This window comes from Euprymna scolopes, chromosome 42 (genome assembly GCF_053919585.1).
Source record: "Euprymna scolopes isolate OS-2025 chromosome 42, ASM5391958v1, whole genome shotgun sequence".
Classification (NCBI taxonomy): Eukaryota; Metazoa; Mollusca; class Cephalopoda; order Sepiida; family Sepiolidae; genus Euprymna; species Euprymna scolopes.
The window spans coordinates 65,348,243-65,365,404 of NC_136523.1; the positions used below are offsets into that span (position 1 = coordinate 65,348,243).

Sequence of the window (17,162 nt, forward strand, 5' to 3'; positions counted from 1 at the left end):
TCTGGAGGGAGCATATTTACTGAGGGGGGAATGTATTTGGTGAAAGATAATATCATAGACTAACAAAATGAAACCATAACAAACTGAAAAAAAATTAATCCAATGATTGATGGGAGAATTTTAGTAGGTTTTTCTGAGTGACTTCTTTTTAATGACTGTTTTGTGAGAGGTAGGTAGGTCATAATTAATGTAGGAAATTCTGAAATCAAATGAAAGTGACTGATAATTTTTGGAAACTTGCATCAGTTATTGACGTCTTTCCTTTTCATGTATAGTCAGTCAGTATCATCCTTTGGGTGTAGCACATTGTGCATGGTCAAAAGTTTATTCATCTTCTGGTCGAGATGCCTCAGTTTTTCTTTAGACCATCCTATGAACGGTCCAGAGCATCTTATTAGTGACACTGTCTATGTTTTCAAACATTTTATTAGGTCACTACTAGTTTGTAGGGGTTTTCTTGTTCTTTTGATGTATTCTCTTCTAATTTTCTCATTCAATTCTGTTGATTTGATGGTGCTTGGTTCCAGAACTCCCAAATATTTGTTCACCTAGTATTCTAATCTCCCCATTAGTTGGTTAGTTCTGTGGCCTCCAGTTTTCCCTTTCTTATAACTAGCAGTGCATACTTTTCCATTCTGAATTCCATTTGATATTTTGGTTGTGTTTATTAGCATCTCTAGTTCTTTTTGTTTCTTGCAAAAAGTTTTAGGTCATCCATATACATTAGGTGGTTGATTCTTTAACCTGTATTAGTAAACTTGTATCCGGCTTGGCATTTCCTTAGTATATTGTTGAGGCAATAATGGTTATGATGAACAAAAGTTTTGATAGAGAATCTCCTTGGCATTTCCTTAGTATATTGTTGAGGCAATAATGGTTATGATGAACAAAAGTTTTGATAGAGAATCTCCTTGAAAAATGCCACTTAGTATTTTAACTGGGATCAGTTATGTATTGACCTTCAGCTGTTGGTTGAAGTTTCGATGTCCTCATTGCTTTTTAATCAAATTGATCTTTTTATCTGGTACTCTGTTATTCATGCTTGAGGGATCCTGTTGTATACTCTCTTGCAGTCGATCCATGCCATGGCTATGTTCTTTTTTCTACTTTTTACCTCCCTTGGAATCTTTTGGTTGATGTAGATTATGCATTTCTCTTTTTCCTTTTTGGAATCCTTTCCATTTGTCAGCAAGTAGTCTACAATTATTAAGGAATTTGTTCTCTCAGTTGTGATAAAATCTTCTACGTGGTTGGTAAGCAAGTTACAGGCCTGTAGTTGCTGGAGATTGTTCTCTTTTCAATGTCTATTTGTATCAGTGTTGTTCTACCTCTGGGCATTCAGTCTGTCATGTCTACTTCGTGGATACATCATTTCAGGTTTGGAATTAATCTTTTATGTAGTGTTGTGAATTTCTGAATTAATGTGTATTCTATCATGACCTGGTGCTCTTCAGTTAGCCATTTTTTTCTCTTTTTTTAGGAGTTGCCTTAAGTGTATTCTTGACGATTTCTTTTTATGCCCCTTCAATTTGCTGTAACTCTTCTATGATGTCCTTCAGCAATTCGTCATTTCTGTTGTGACCTTGTCAATCTTCCCATATCTTGCTCCAGTAGAGTTTTGTTTCTGTTGAGTTCGATTGTTCTGCTTTTATCCTTACCCATTTAAGTTTTTATAAAATTGGCTTTCATTGTTTTTGAAAGTTCAGTTTTGAATGTATTGTTCCGATTTGTATCTGTATCATCTTTTTTTTTTTTTTTTTTTTTTTTTTTTTTTGCTATCTTTTGCTCTTTTTTTACATAGGCCACTTTGCTTTAGTTCTTCATGTTTATTGTTTAGCTTCTCACTTTTCCGTCCGTTTTTTGTTTTCTTTCATCCTATTTGTCACTTTAAGTTTGTTGATCTGGATTTCCAGCTTGATTCCCATGTAAATTTTCTCAATTCATTTTTTTCTTCCGGTTTTGTTTCTAATTTAACTTTCATAATTACCATCTTGTCACCTACATAGATTAAGTCTGTAACAGTCTCTGTTATGATGTATAGGAGGAGTTTGTTCATCTTTTCTATTTCTACTTTTATTTGCTTCAACTTTTGGTTTCTTAAAGATGAGTTTTGTTTTTTCCTTCGTTCATAAATCATTTGATGTTTTCTACTTCAGTTTTTTTCATTCTCAGTTTTGTTGTTTCGTAGTTCTCCGTATCCACATTCAGAACGTTTATGTTTTGCAAGTTTTCTACGTGTGAGTTTCTGCATATGGGATATCCTTCTTGATCTGTTTCATCATTTATTTTTTGTTGTATTTCCATTATTTCTAGCTTTCAAAGCCAACCTTTCTTGATAAGTTTTGTTTAGTCTACAATTCTTTCTTCCATTGGATAGTAGTCAGTAGACAAGTCCTATTACTCTTTCGCTCATTTTTGATAAGCTTTTTCTTTGGGTTGGCTTTGGTAATAGCCCTCCATTATAAGTGTTCTCTTGTTTTCCATTTCTTCCTCTACATTTCTGATTTATGTTGGTTATTTTTGCTATTCTGTTTTTGTTCTGTATTATTGCTGTACCTGAAATTAGATCACTTAACTGTTTGATGTCTGTGATAGTCTTGTTCTTGGAAATCAAAGAGCCAACATCCACAAGATAATAACCGGGTCCCTCCATGCTGGCCTATGACGAACCACCTATGAATCTTGACACTCAGATCTTTTTTTTTTCTGAGTTCCACAATGTCTGATATTTATTTTGATCATTTCTACATGGTGTTTATGTTAACGTCAGACCCAGAATTGTTTTCTGTGGTCCGCCCACAGTAATAGTGTTTCTCTTATGTAGATGCACTATCACACAAAGAAACACAAACGATACAAACAAAAAACACAAAAAGTATTATTATTGATATTATTATTAGCAGTATTAGTAGTAGTAGTAGTAGTAGTAGTAGTAGTATGGGTAGTTTGGAAGTGATGTATAGTGTAGATTGTGAGCTCGGCATGCAGAGTTTTGTTAAGGCTACTCCATCACTTTCATTAATACTCTTGAAAATGGTATGAATCCATGTATTCTCCTTTCAGCTATGAATTAAATAATAGAGTAGACTAAACTTTCAGTCCTTGGTGGTGCAACTAGTCTAGGAGAAGGAAATCTTCAAAACAACATCAGTCTTTCTCTGTTTATTCTGGTATATTATTTCCGCAATGACAATGACTCAAGATTTTCATTTACCTTCTCTCCAGAAGGTTAGACACAAGGTCAAGTGTAGGTTTTATGGAAGTGTTTCTGTGGATTGAACTGGATTTAAACCTGGCATATCCGGGTTTTCAGTCAGTGCTGTTAATCACTGTCACCAGTTCTGGAGTTGTATAGTTGAGGATTATGCAACTTTTATTTTGCGATAGACTTCCTGCACTTCTCATTCAAGACTGAAAGTAGACGTCTTTTTAAAGGTAATAGTAGTATTAGGCATTCCAATCCTAAATGTTATTTTCATCTGAAACCTTTTAATCTGGCCAGGTAGATTTTTGTAAAACATAAACAACTAGCAGGACCCATTAATCGACATTGCCTGGTGGTAGCATGCCCCCACCTGTGTAAACAATTAAAGTACAGCTATTGTTGTTGTTGTAGCCCAACCACCAACCTCTTCATGTTAAGAAAGGCTTCCAAACTGGAAACCCCAACCTCCCTATGTTAAGAATGGCTTTCAGAATAGACACCCCATTTTGTGAGTTGGGATGTGGTTTTCAAAATATTTCCTCAAAATGTAACTTTGAAGTGCTACCGCAAATACTATGAACAAACAAAAAAATTCGGTGGTTGCAGTGTCGGTTGGCCCATGCATACTAATCTCGCAGGTAGGGTATCGTCCAGGTTATGGTATTTATGTTGGCAAGACTGGAGTTCAGACTTAAAACAAACTAAATTCCTGTAGTCACCTGTACGTTACCATGTAAACATATAACTGGTATTGAAAAAAAAAGAAACACTATAAACAGAACGTTTTCTTTAAATAATAATTATTATTTATTTTAAAGAATATCTACAGAATTTTGTTTATATTATAAACAATATAAATAAAATAGTTTATAATTTCAAACAATGTAAACCTTTTAAATTTTAATTTGAAGCAACAGAAACAGAAATTTTTATTTTTGAAAGAAATATTGTTCACAGCAAGTTAATTAGGTGTGTGACCTATTTGCGTTTAAATTTATTTTAAAGTATTTAAAGTACACACAAGTATTTTTCAATATATATATACATAAAAGCAAATTACAATTGTATTTTGCTTGTGACCTGTTTGCGTTTAAAAATTTAAAAAAATATTTAATATTAGTTATTAATTACAAGCCCTCAGAAAAAAATTTTTTTTTAATTAAGCAACCCCTATAAAAAATGAAAATAGCATTGAGTACCCTTTTGAGCACAATAAAAAAAAAAAAAAAAAAAAAAAATTACCGCAGTAGCCAGGCTCACATGTGTAACGCTAAGAGGAAAAGGAGGTGAAGAAAAAGATAACACTTCAATCACCTTGGCCACGGTGAAGTTCTGACATTACGAGCCTTCAAAATAATGCCGTATCAGGAGGCATGAATGAATTTGTAACCTAAATAAAATGAGTGCAAAAGTTTAGCATGGCTACGATGATGACGATGGTTCTCTCTCTCTCTCTCTCTCTCTCTCTCTCTCTCTCTATATATATATATATATATATATATATATATATATATATATATATATATTGGTACGATTCCAATATTTTTCCAGATTCCGCACTAAATTCCCAATTCCAATACAATTACCAATTCTGGTTCTTTATAAATCTCTAAATATTTAACCATAAAAGTGTTATTTTGTCCCAATTACCGTAAAAACACATCTTAAATGTGCCTAATTTCTCAAACGTAAAAACATACTTGTGAGGGGGTGATCTAGAGATTTTAGTCTTACAGGAAGATTAGATTTTTTTTTTCTTTTTTTGACATGGAGATCACCACTTATCAAGGCCCGGAAGCCACTCAGGGATAAGGGTTATTGTGTGAATGGGATAGTATCGTAGTAATCGTTAGTATTGGAGATTTGATAAAGTGTCTTCCTTAAGGGGTCGATTCATCAGGAATTTGTTTACGTTGGACTTGAAGACATCCAAGTTGTTGTCAGGTGGGAAACAGGCAAATCAATTAATATTTATTATTTTATTATTGCTATCAGCGGTAGATATTTCTTAAATCAAATAAAAAAGATAATTTAAGGAATCAGTTTTGGCATCGGAAAATAGGCTCAATTTTTTTCGATTCCGATACTCCAAAAAGCTCTGATTTTTCTGGTTCCCGATTCCAATTAATTGTCCCAACACTTATATATAATCTCCGTGTATATTTGCTTCCATAGTTTCTTGCCCGTTGTTCTGTAAAACCCCCAAGTTTGTGCTTATATGCTTGTTTGTTTATGCAGGAAAAAAGTGTAATAAATATTAATATAATAAATTAAGTATTATATTTAGGAAATAAAGGGAAAAAAACAATTGTTTTTGTTTTTTTTTTAGGTTAAAATGATTGCAGGTTGTAGAGAGAGTGGCCATGTTTATTAAAGTCCAGCATGTTCGTTTATTTAAAAAGATGTGTATTCCCAAATAAGTGACCTTTTAACTTGCAGCCAATGAGTATTGCCAGAACTAAATGAGGGAGAAGTTATTTTTGTAACTGGAAAAGGAAAGGTAATGGTTTGTGTATGAGTTTATGAGCCAGTTACGAAGTTAGATAGGGTGGTATATATATATATATATATATATATATATATATATATATATATATATAATGTGTATATTAGTTCCCGGTGTTGATTGGTGGTGGCATGAGGACTTCAAATTTAGAGGGAAAAGTAGTAACTACTGGTGATCATGATGTTTCGCCTAGGATGTAATGTAGGATTTTATTATAACGAATAAATGTGTATAAAATGGCATTCTAAAGTTACATAAGATAGTGGATAATAGTTTAAACATAATAGATTTTTATGTGGCATCTATTATTGCAAACCTACGGCAATTTAGTCCAGAGGGTAATTTCTGCAATCAAAATATTATATAAGGAGATGGAGAACATATCCAATTTATTTTGGCAGTCAAATAACCATGGAGTTATGATAATGGCGTACTCAAATGAAGGATTTTTGTTTCTATATTGTCCCATCTTAATTTGGCAATCACACATTTTTTTTCTTAATTGTTTAACAGTGTCTATGAAACTGAAGTGGAATCAATTCTGTATATGGTATAGCGGCCGAAAGTTGCATGGAACAAAACACAGCAAAAACATATCCCCTTAAATCTTGCTGAATAATTCTTTTACATCTTTGTGAGTAGTCTTCATGATGGGGGGGGGCAACAATAACAATATTGTGTAACACACTGTGGTATATTAAAATGACAATTCTGCTGCATAGAACATGTAATTCTGATGAGTAGAAGTAGCCAGTCTTATGGGTGGAGAGTAAATCTTTGAAGAAAAGGATTTGATGCATGAATTCGACACTTACATGCATCGCAAGTAACCAAGTGTATGGCTCGTTCTATATTTAATGGATAGAATTTTAGGAAGCTAAGATTTCAGGAGTATGAATTGGCATTTTTGTGCATTCACTGCATAGACTGTGAATGTCCGCTAAAATTCCTCACTATATCCTGAGCTCTTCTGAAACAAACAAAGTCACTTGCCTGTTCTTATATATATTAAAATATTTTGTAGATAGAATTTAGTAAATGTGGGTTTTTACCGAGTTTAGATTTGTAAAACGAAACTAAAAAATACTCCTAGCTCTTTAATTAAATTCAAAATGGTGTTGTGGAATGTATTTTGCATGCAATTGAGATCTCCTTATTGTAGGGATGTATTTTCTTGAATAACACTTCTTAGTGTTTTCGAATTTCTGGAATATTATATTTTTTTTTTCCGTCCTTGAAGCAATTTTTTCTTTTTTTTTTTTTCATCGACTCATGTATAACTGTCTATAATATTTCCCTGTCTCTGATTTGTGTGATAGCAGCATCAACTATATGCAAAATGAAACATGTGCAAGATGTTTATGGAAAAGTAAATACAAATATGCATTTATATATTGACTTTAAAAAATCATGGATTGACTTTTTGTGGTAACTGGAATAAAATCTACAATGTGTGAGCGCGTGTGTGTGTATATATATACATATTGATGAAGATAGAAAAATAATCTTCATACGCTCTACACATAAATAGGTGGAGAAATAAAGAATGACATTTCAAAGTTAAATAAAATTTTATTAAATTGCCAAACCAATAAGGAAAAATACCTCATGGTATTTCGAAGCCTAATGCTTTTCACCAAAAGAGAAAATAGCCAGTTTTATATATATAAAAGTTAGCATATGGAAACTAGTCTAGAAATGAAATAAAAATACACATATATATATATAAGCAGAAAAAATGGTAAAAATAGGAAAAAATAAAATAGATGGAGAACTATATACAATAATAGGAAAAATAGTGAGATATAAAATATATGGGAAGATAAAAGGAGAAAATAATAATTCATTACTTTCAGTCACTGAACATGAAATCTTACCTACCAGAATGTCTTGTATATGTGCACCACTTGAGATGTAGAAAAAGTAATGTTCACTATAATCACAACATTGAATCCAAGAAGACATTACTATTTCAAAGACGCCACTCATTTCTTACATATTTTCTCTTATCTCTATATTTTCCTATTGCAAGAAGACGTATATATCTTAGTTCTACTGTCTTATATTTTCATATGTCATGCTTGGCTGTTCAGTAACAAAAAATGTAGACACGAAGCGAGAATCCTTGCACCTATATTATCTTCAAAATTTGAGGCAAAGTTTTTTTAGTCTGTGTTTGCTTTGCCCTTTTGCGTGGCAGTGTGACATGGGTCCTAAACACTTCTCTTCGGTCACGGATTTGATATAATCATCATGCCATGATCAGATAGATATGCAGCTGCAAACTGGAAGAAAGTATTGATGGAATGACGGATTTCTTATGCACTCAGCACCTCAGATGATTTGGCCATATACAGCGTGTTATCTCTTGCATCAACTCCATAATGCACCTAATGATATCCCAGGCACTAAGCTGCATGATCAGTGTGTACAAAGCAACTTGACTGATCGAATTGTATGAAGAATAGGTGTGAGATGTTGCGTATTTTGGAGTTTGGAATAATTCCAACACTCTAAATAACAAAATTGAATGAAGAGACAGAGGGGAGAAAGTAATTTATGCATGTTTATATATATATATAATATATATATATATATATATATATATATATACACACAGGTGGTAAAAAGAAAGTCTGCACTGGTAATTTTTTTTTTCGAAAACTGCAAATTTAAGCTAAATTTAATGTAACTGTTTAAACAAACTATACCTCATTTGATTCTTTATAATTTTAATTGAAATATTCTAGTGTTCACGTCAATTTAAAAAAAATAACTTCAAATTGAGGAGGCAAAAAGAAAGTCTGCACAATGGAAAATTGTTATTTAAATGTAACTTTAGGACATTAATGCAACATAAATACAACAGGAACACGATGAACTAGTTAATATTTAGTAGCATAGCCCTTCTGCAATTTGACAGCCTGCAATCTTTTGGGAATTTCTTGAATTAGACTGCAGCAATACTCCAGGGAAAGGGCATCCCACTTTTCTTTAATTTTTGTCCAAAGTTCTTCCAAATTTGAAATTTTATCATTGCGTAGCTGTTACTTGATGTAATGCCATCCGTTTTCAATAGGATTGAGGTCTGGAGATTGTACAAGCCAATCCAAACACGGAATATCATGCTCTTCCAGGAATCTCTTGACATTGCCAGCTGTGTAAATGGGAGCATTATCCTGCATGAATATGGCATCATCATCCAAATTCTGACCAAAGTAGGGTAGAAAATGCTCAGTCAACATATTAATGTACTTGGTCGAATTAATTCGACCTTGCTAGCAAACTATAGGCCCTGGATCATTGGTACTAATAATGCCCCACACCAAAACTGAACCTCCACCACCTTGCAACGTTGAAACTGAGCACTTAGGATTAAATTCATCTTTCTTCCGACGGATGTACTGCCTACCATCACTGCCTAGCGTATTGAACTAAAAAGCACTTTTTACCAATATGAAGAGTCATGATTTTCATTGCATCTGACAAAGCCCAGACGGCGCTTTCTGTTCTTTACAGAAATCATTGGCTTGCGTCTTGCAACATATCCTCGCAAATCAAATTCCTTTAATCTGTTCTTGACAGGAAAAAGAGAGCACTTTTTAACAAGATTGCACTGTTGTTGGATTTGGGGAGCCGATTCAAATCTGTTTCTTATGCTGCGGATCTTGATAGCATTGTCTTCCCTGTTAGAAGTAACTGTAGTACGGCCAGATTTAGGGGCATCACGAACACTGCCGGTGTTTTGGTGCTTTTGCGCAGTCTTTCGTACCATTTTCTCATCACATTTCAATCTGCGACCGATTTCTTGATTGGATAAAGCAGAAAGGTGGAGATTAATGAGCTCCTGACGATCACTAAGAGAAAGTCGTGGCATATGGACTAAATGTTACGTTGTATAACCTGGAACAACAACAATTACGATTAGAGATGCTTTGTTGCCTGTTGGTGGATATTTTAAACTGATTTAGGGGCGATAATTTAAGCTGGTTGCTGCGGACTTTCTTTTTGCCTCCTCCATTTGAAGTTATTTTTTCAAATTGACGTGAACACTAGAATATCTCAAAGGTCAAATATGAACAGGTGAAATTATAGAGGAATAAAAGGCGAATCAAATGAGGTATAGGTTGTTTAAACAGAATTTAGCTTAAATTTGCAGTTTTTGAAAAAATTTACAAGTGCGGAATTTCTTTTTGTCGCCACTGTATATATATATATATAAAAGCATGAAACAGCACGTTATGCCAGTTAAGAGAGAGTAGTACATAAATTGATAGAGAATGAGCAGTGGCGTCATCAAGGGAAAAGTCTATCATGTACATATACAGATTATGATGTGTGGAAATGAACCCCAGTCAATGAGTTAAGGATATTTCTTGCATAGAGAGAAATTATGAGAATGATACGATGTGCGCTGTGAGTTAATGACACGTTTAGATTTAATGATTAAATCTAAACAGAATAGAGAGTTGTGTGAAAAATAGGAGACTTTGTTAGTTTGGTCACAATGAAAGAATGAATGAAAGAGTTTTTGTGTTAGATGTGGAACAGTTGAGATAGCAAGGGCAGTTTGTAGAGGAAGGCCAAGGAAAAGATAGATGGCAGTGATGAGAATGGATTAGAGAAAGAGAGGTAAATAGAGACCTAACCGTAAGTTAGTTTGAAAGTCAAATTAAAACACACCCAACATATGCCAGTAAGTGGATGTTAAACTGATGATGATGATGTTACATTTATTGCATCTTGGTGAGGTTTTTGAATTTAATAAATTTAGATAAATTTCTATAATAAACCATGAAATTTCCACATCTTGCTGATTTTCTTATCACACTTAAGTTATCTTGGAATTGAGTTAACATCTCAAAATAAACTTATCCACACAAATCTGTAGGACTTATTTCTACCTTTGCTATGAAGCATTATCTTCCCAAACTGTATTTTTAGTCATGAAGACATTTTGCTATGCTTAGTACAAAGTTGATTAGAACAGCTGATACTCTTCCTTATTTTAGAGATGGGGGCGGATGTAAGGTTCTCTATCCGTCCATGTTTCTTATTATATGGCATGGGGGAGGGGAGGATTGGCTTATCTTCTGTTATTATACCAAGGTTGAGTTAATCAACGTTTGTCTCCATAAGGATTTTTCCCCATATATTTTGATCATACAAAATAAATATTAAAATATTTCTTAGTATTGAAATTGAGTTATATTTGAATATAAAAAAAAATCAAAGTTTAATTTGTCGTAATGTGCAATTTAATCATGTCAACAATCTCTAAGTTTCTGTTTATTACTCTCACCCTCTTTTACTGTTTATTGTTTTACTCGCCCTATCCAACTTCTAGTTTATCATCTATCTCTGTTCACAGTCAAAAGGTAATAAAGCTAACTATAAAATAGAAAATTGGAATAGCCTGTTATATACAATAAATATAATATTTTTTAACCCATAGCTGAAGAAAAGAGAGAGTCAGAGAGATAGAGATAATGAACAAAAATAGACTATTTGTAGATTTTTTGTTTTTCAAAATTTAACTGGCTTTGCATGTAAGCATTTTTCTGATTCAAACACTCTAAACCAAGCGTAATGGATAACCCAACAGTTTATATAATTTCTAGTGTACTGTGAGCATGCATCGCAATGCATATTATATTCAGCAATGGCTGTATGGCATCTGATGAGAAAAATATCTTGCTCTAGATTTGACCACCCAAATTTTGGTTTCTCTCTTTAGAAAAATAAACCACCTTTGATAAAAAGGAACAGGTGCTGAGAGAGCAAGCCATTTGCGATTCTTTAGAACTTATGTGCACTTAATTGGCCTCCTGATCGGTCAGTTTTATGTTCATGATTAGACAGCTGATAAATCTTGAGTGGTCTAGCAACGTGGTTTGATATTTTTATAAAAAGGTATGATAGTTTAAAGTATAAAGTGTAAATAAGTATATAGATATTTAATAAGATTTATGCAATGCAGAATAAGCTGGCACAGTGAAAGGAGATGAACAAAAACAGAAAACAATGTATGCAACATTTTTCTTAAAAACATTTTTTTTTCAGTAAACCTTTTGCATGTTTCAGTAACTTTTTTATTAATAAAATTCAGAATAATTAAAAATGCTTTGATATTTCAGGAAAACTATTCCTTTCATAAAAAGACAACAAACGTTCTTTCCACTTACAGATAAGAAACGTTCAAGCTGCTTGTTATATAAAGGAATCCTGACTTATTCCATATTGCATACAGCCTTTTTAAATACCTGCATACTGATGTTTATATACAGGATGACCCAAAAAAGGCGGGCCCCAACTCTAATTAAGCCCCGTTTCTTAGTGTTTTGTCTGAATGAAATGAAACTTTTAGTCATAACTAGTTTATTATATTCAAAACATCTCATCAAAACACAAGGGTCTTTGGCCTTTTTTTCCTGTTCTACAGCATATGTTCTAGATGGCCTCCATTTAGCTTCTTTTTTAGGGGGGAGGGGAGTCACCCTGTATATTTGGAGTAAGATGGGAAACGGAAATTTGGGATTTCTGATGGTCTCTGAAAAAGCTGAGCATGGGGGCCTTATCCGCCCTCACCTTTAAAATATCCGCCCCTACCTCTAAAATGAGGAACAGTATCACCTGTTCTCATCAACTTCTTGCATTAGTACTAACAGACTGTATTTGGTAGGAGGAGAATTTTTTTTTCTGATTGCAAGTATGTTGTTCAGTAAATAAACATTGTAACCTCTTAAAATAAAACATTGTTACTTGTTTTAAACTAATATACATATCCAAAGCAATGGCAGAAACTTTAGAAAACGACCTTCAATCCATAGTGGTATGGAACTATAAATGGATGGTAACATTTAATGTTACTAAGACTAAGCGTCTTTCCTTTAACAACTACAAAAAAACCTTTCAACCATCGATTGTCATGGCATCTTTATCTAAAAACTCCTTAGCTTAACACTCACAGATAACATTAATCAAAACAAATACATTGAGGACATTGCAAAGAAGATAGGCTCCCTCTACCATGCTAGAAAATTATTCTCACTTGAGAGTATCCTCTATCTCTACAAAGCAGCCATTTGCCTGTACATAAAGTATTGTTGTCACATTTGGGCTTGTGCATCTGCCATAAGTCTCTTCCTTTTAGACAGTGTCCAAAAAAGAGTCGTCAATCTAATAGAACATGCACCATCAGCCAAGCCCGAACCTCTATTCCATCGCCACAATGTTGCATTCCTTTGCCTGTTTTACAAGTAATTTGATGAAATGTGCTCTAATGAACTAATGAATACTTGTGCCTCGTTTAACCTGACAGGCAGCAAAATCCCATCTCTTCAATGTTGACGTTCTTAGATGTCCAAAGTCTTTTACTCTAACAACTTCATCTCATGGACTGCTAGACTTTGGAATTCTCTCCATTTCTAGCTTCCCTGACTGTACTAACATGCAGAAGTTTAAATGTAACACAAACAGAAATCTCCCCACATAGTTTTTCCCCTGTAGAGATGATCATAATTAGTAGCCTCTCACGTCCAAGTGGCAATATGTTTTGTTCAGGCTGTAAATCGGTTTTAAATAAAACTTGAGCTGTAATTTTAATTGTGAAAAAAAAAATGCTTCTGTTAGCGCAAAGTCTGAGATCATATGTTTGGTATTACGGCCAGTGTTAGAATCACGCGGCAAATCAAGCAGACGATCATGACCTGTGCAGTAAATGCATACAAATACAAGTTCGCAGTATTAATGTTTTTTTTTTTTCTATTTCATAGATCTAGATTGTTAAGTATTTTGGGCATTTATCATAGTATAATCCAATCACACTTTACCATGTTTATGTACAGTCAAGTGATATTATAGTATCGGATATTGCATTACGTCACCAAAATAGAAACAGATGTTAACTTTAGGAAAACAAATATGTACTGTTCTTTGATGCAACAGGTGTGCATGCAAAAATTGATGCTTCCTTTTGGTTTAGAAGTGCAATTGAACTTGTGCTTTTTGTATTACTTTATTTTTTATATGCATTCGTGCCGAATATCCATAGAAGTTGACAACAATGTTTTACTTTATTTTAAACATTCAGAACAGATTTTATGCATAACAGCGGATGTGTGATATATACAGGGTATTTGAAAAATTGATGTCATAACTTTGGAAATACGTGCTATATGAGTAAAAGAGGTCCTTTGTGTAATAGCATTCGATTACTAATTTCTTTTGGTGGCTCATATTTGTTTGCGTGTATTTAGTCTGTTATAATTTGTCACTTGAAATAATAAGGATCAACATTTGCAGAATGCTGACCGGGTTCACGCTGTTGCTTATACAAACCATTGCAGATCAATTAACTCAATTAGCCATCGAATTATGACCGTTCAAAGTCAGAAAATTAACTGATTTGTTTGCTATTGGTTTTAAAGCTAATTTTCATAGTCTATAATTAAATTTGTGAAAAATCCTTATAAATGTAATTTTATCTTCCAATCAATAAAAATTAATTATAATGGAAGAAATAATAATTAAGTCAAACCAGCTTCAATATTAAGTAAAATCCATAAAATGTGCAACAATGACACAGAAGTGCAACTTGGATTTTTCATATAAGTTTGATTTCAAGACATTGAATCTACTTTAATGATTCATAGACAAAAAATGAATATTCTTCTACTTTTGTATAACTATGGTTTGGATTTCATTAACATTTGGTAATTTCTTTTTTAAGTTTACTCGTCTCCGATAGATTTTGGAGTAGAAAAAACAAGATAAGTTTGACTATGTAATAAAATATTTAAACTAAGAAGGAGGAAGGATATGTAACATGTCAAAAGTAACTACTTTCTGATTTTGTCTTTAACCAAAGGCAATAAAAGAGACATTTCATAGTTAACGAGTTGGTTAAGAAAAAGAAATTAAAACCATTTAACCAGTAAATCCTATTTCTCACTGTAACGGTAACGACAGTTATTTTTCTTACGTATTTGATTTAGTTTTTATGATTTAAACTATTTTAAGTTTTTTTTTTATTTTGTTTTTGTTATCGCATTACATTCCGTAATTGTCGTTAAAATTACTTGCAAATATTTATTATTACTTTAAAGATTATGCAAACAATAGACTTTTTTGCTTGTTAAAGATGGGCAAAAGTTATAGCCGTTGACTTGTGATAAGTATTTTTGTTAAGAGTCGTACTTCTTTGTTTACAAAGCCATTCAGCGGAAGTGACGTCAGACAAATTTTACGGTACGGATGATCAACATAATGTAGCCTTTTTTTTTCTTTTTTTTTTTTTTTTTAAAGCAAATATAAGAAAAAGTTTTGGTAAATTTTTACTTGGTTTCTGCCTTAAAATTTTCCTTTAAAATGACGACTTTTATAGGTTTTCGAATATGCTGAAAACGAATATCTCATTTAAATTTTCTGCAAAGAAGTAGTTTTCCAAATATTAAGCAATGTAATTCCTTATTTTAAAAGTGGTGGCCATTGTTGTATGCACAAACGCACATATTTTCGCCATAATTAATATACTCACTATTTCATAGCTAGCCATAATATATACTGACCTAACGGGTCATGGGTAGTCTAGTGCTGTCTAAATGTTTATTCAATGAAAAATCAGTTAAAAAAAAATTCTGAGACTTTTGGTGCCATCCACCCTTATCAAAGAAAAAGACTTTGTAATTTTTTTTTTTCTTTTTTCTTCATTTTGTTGTCCTAGGGTGGTGGCTCTTAGAAGAGAAATATATGGGCCAATATTCCAGCATAACAACATCAACAAAATGAGGAAAATAAAAAGGAAATTAAAACTAGTTTTCTTTGAGAGTGGATGCCTACAAAAATATCAAACACCCATCTTACCTGCTAATGAAGACAAAGCCTATATTTTAACTAATCCATCACCATGATGATGATGCTGATGATGATGATGATCATGATGAATAGTTTATTCTTGGAAACAATAGAATTAAACTATTTGCTTTTTATCATATTTCAATTCAACTATAGAATTTGATCTACAAAAGCTAATCTGAGAAATATTGTTTTTTAAATCAAAAAAAAAGCACAGAAGAGTATCGCTCTTTGTTTCTCTCTCTCCTTTTTTCTCTTTCTCTCTTTTTCTTCTTTTTCTCTTTTTCCTCTTTTTCTTTTTTTCTTTTTCCTCTTTTTCTTTTTTTCCTCTTTTTCTTTTTTTCCTCTTTTTCTTTTTCCCTCTTTTTCCTTTTTTTTCTTTTTGTTTTTTCTCTTTTTCAAGTAAGATTAGTATCAAATTCTTTGTGCTTAAATAAAATATTAAACACGACCGTAGATCACCAAATATAAAGTTTCAATGTGATGTTCACTTTATATTTAGCTGCACACGTGCTGGGAATATTTCTTTTGACACGTGGCAGCCATTATCCATCTTCTCAAAATTTGTCAGAAAGGAATCTTTTGCTTTTTCTTTTAAAGAGATTCCCAAAGAATGATAACAAATAAAGATTGGCTTTTCTCAACAACCTTAATTCATCTGATGTCTATAAATGACGCGACACCTGAACTTGTTTCATCAAATGACCAAAGCTAGAATTCCCTACGATATTGCTGTAACATTATAATGTTAAGAATCTATTGTAGCAGATTCTACAAGAATATCATGATTTATCAACAAAGTCGAACTTGCAAATCGATTGAATAAAATTGTGCAATTGAGTTATGTCAAGAATTGGAATAAAATAGTGCAAGGAGATTTTTTTTCTGGGAAGTTGAACAATTTAAATTTGGACATTTTTCAAAAGTAAATTACAATTTTATGTTTCTGAATTTTTTAGATGAAGGTTGATAATTTGTATTAAATTCTTTGGACTATTGTTCTAATCTTATTCTCATAAGGTTTTGTCGCTGTAATCTTTGTTCTTCAGGTTTATCTTGTCAAACTCTGAATTCTGCATAGAATTTCGAACAAAAACCTTTATTTAAAGAAGCCACACACATGTTGGGTAATGATGATCAACTCAGCAGATCTAGTATAGAAATTAATACAATCCAGAAATGATTTATTATAAATTATAAGAGAAGGTCACCATTAAAATCCCCTTGCCAATCTTTCTTGAAAAACACCCGTCTAGCTGAAACCACTGTCAATAACTTTCCCCACTCTTTGACTGTGCCTAAGTCGAGGCATAGATTCCATGAACAATGCTTCTTTCTTCGACTGCATGCTTGCTTCCCAGCTGACTACAACTTGGTTGTCTTCAAGTCTAACATAAACAAATTCTTGATGAACCGCCCCCTTAAGTAATCCAATCTACCAAATTGCCATTAATAACAACTACTACGATATTATCCCATTGATTACTGTACACTCAATAACCCTTATCCTCGAGTGGCCTCAGGGCCTTGATAAGTGGTGACTTCTATGTAAATATATATAGTAATAACTACTGATCTATACTACTGATATGTAAT

At 32.7% G+C, this 17,162-nt stretch overlaps 1 protein-coding gene across 2 annotated transcripts in view; it reads left to right on the forward strand.

The window, feature by feature from the left end:
* The window catches only part of LOC145267165 (protrudin-like), a 116,222-nt gene that overhangs the window by 11,408 nt on the left and 87,652 nt on the right, over positions 1-17,162 (forward strand). The window lies entirely within an intron of this gene.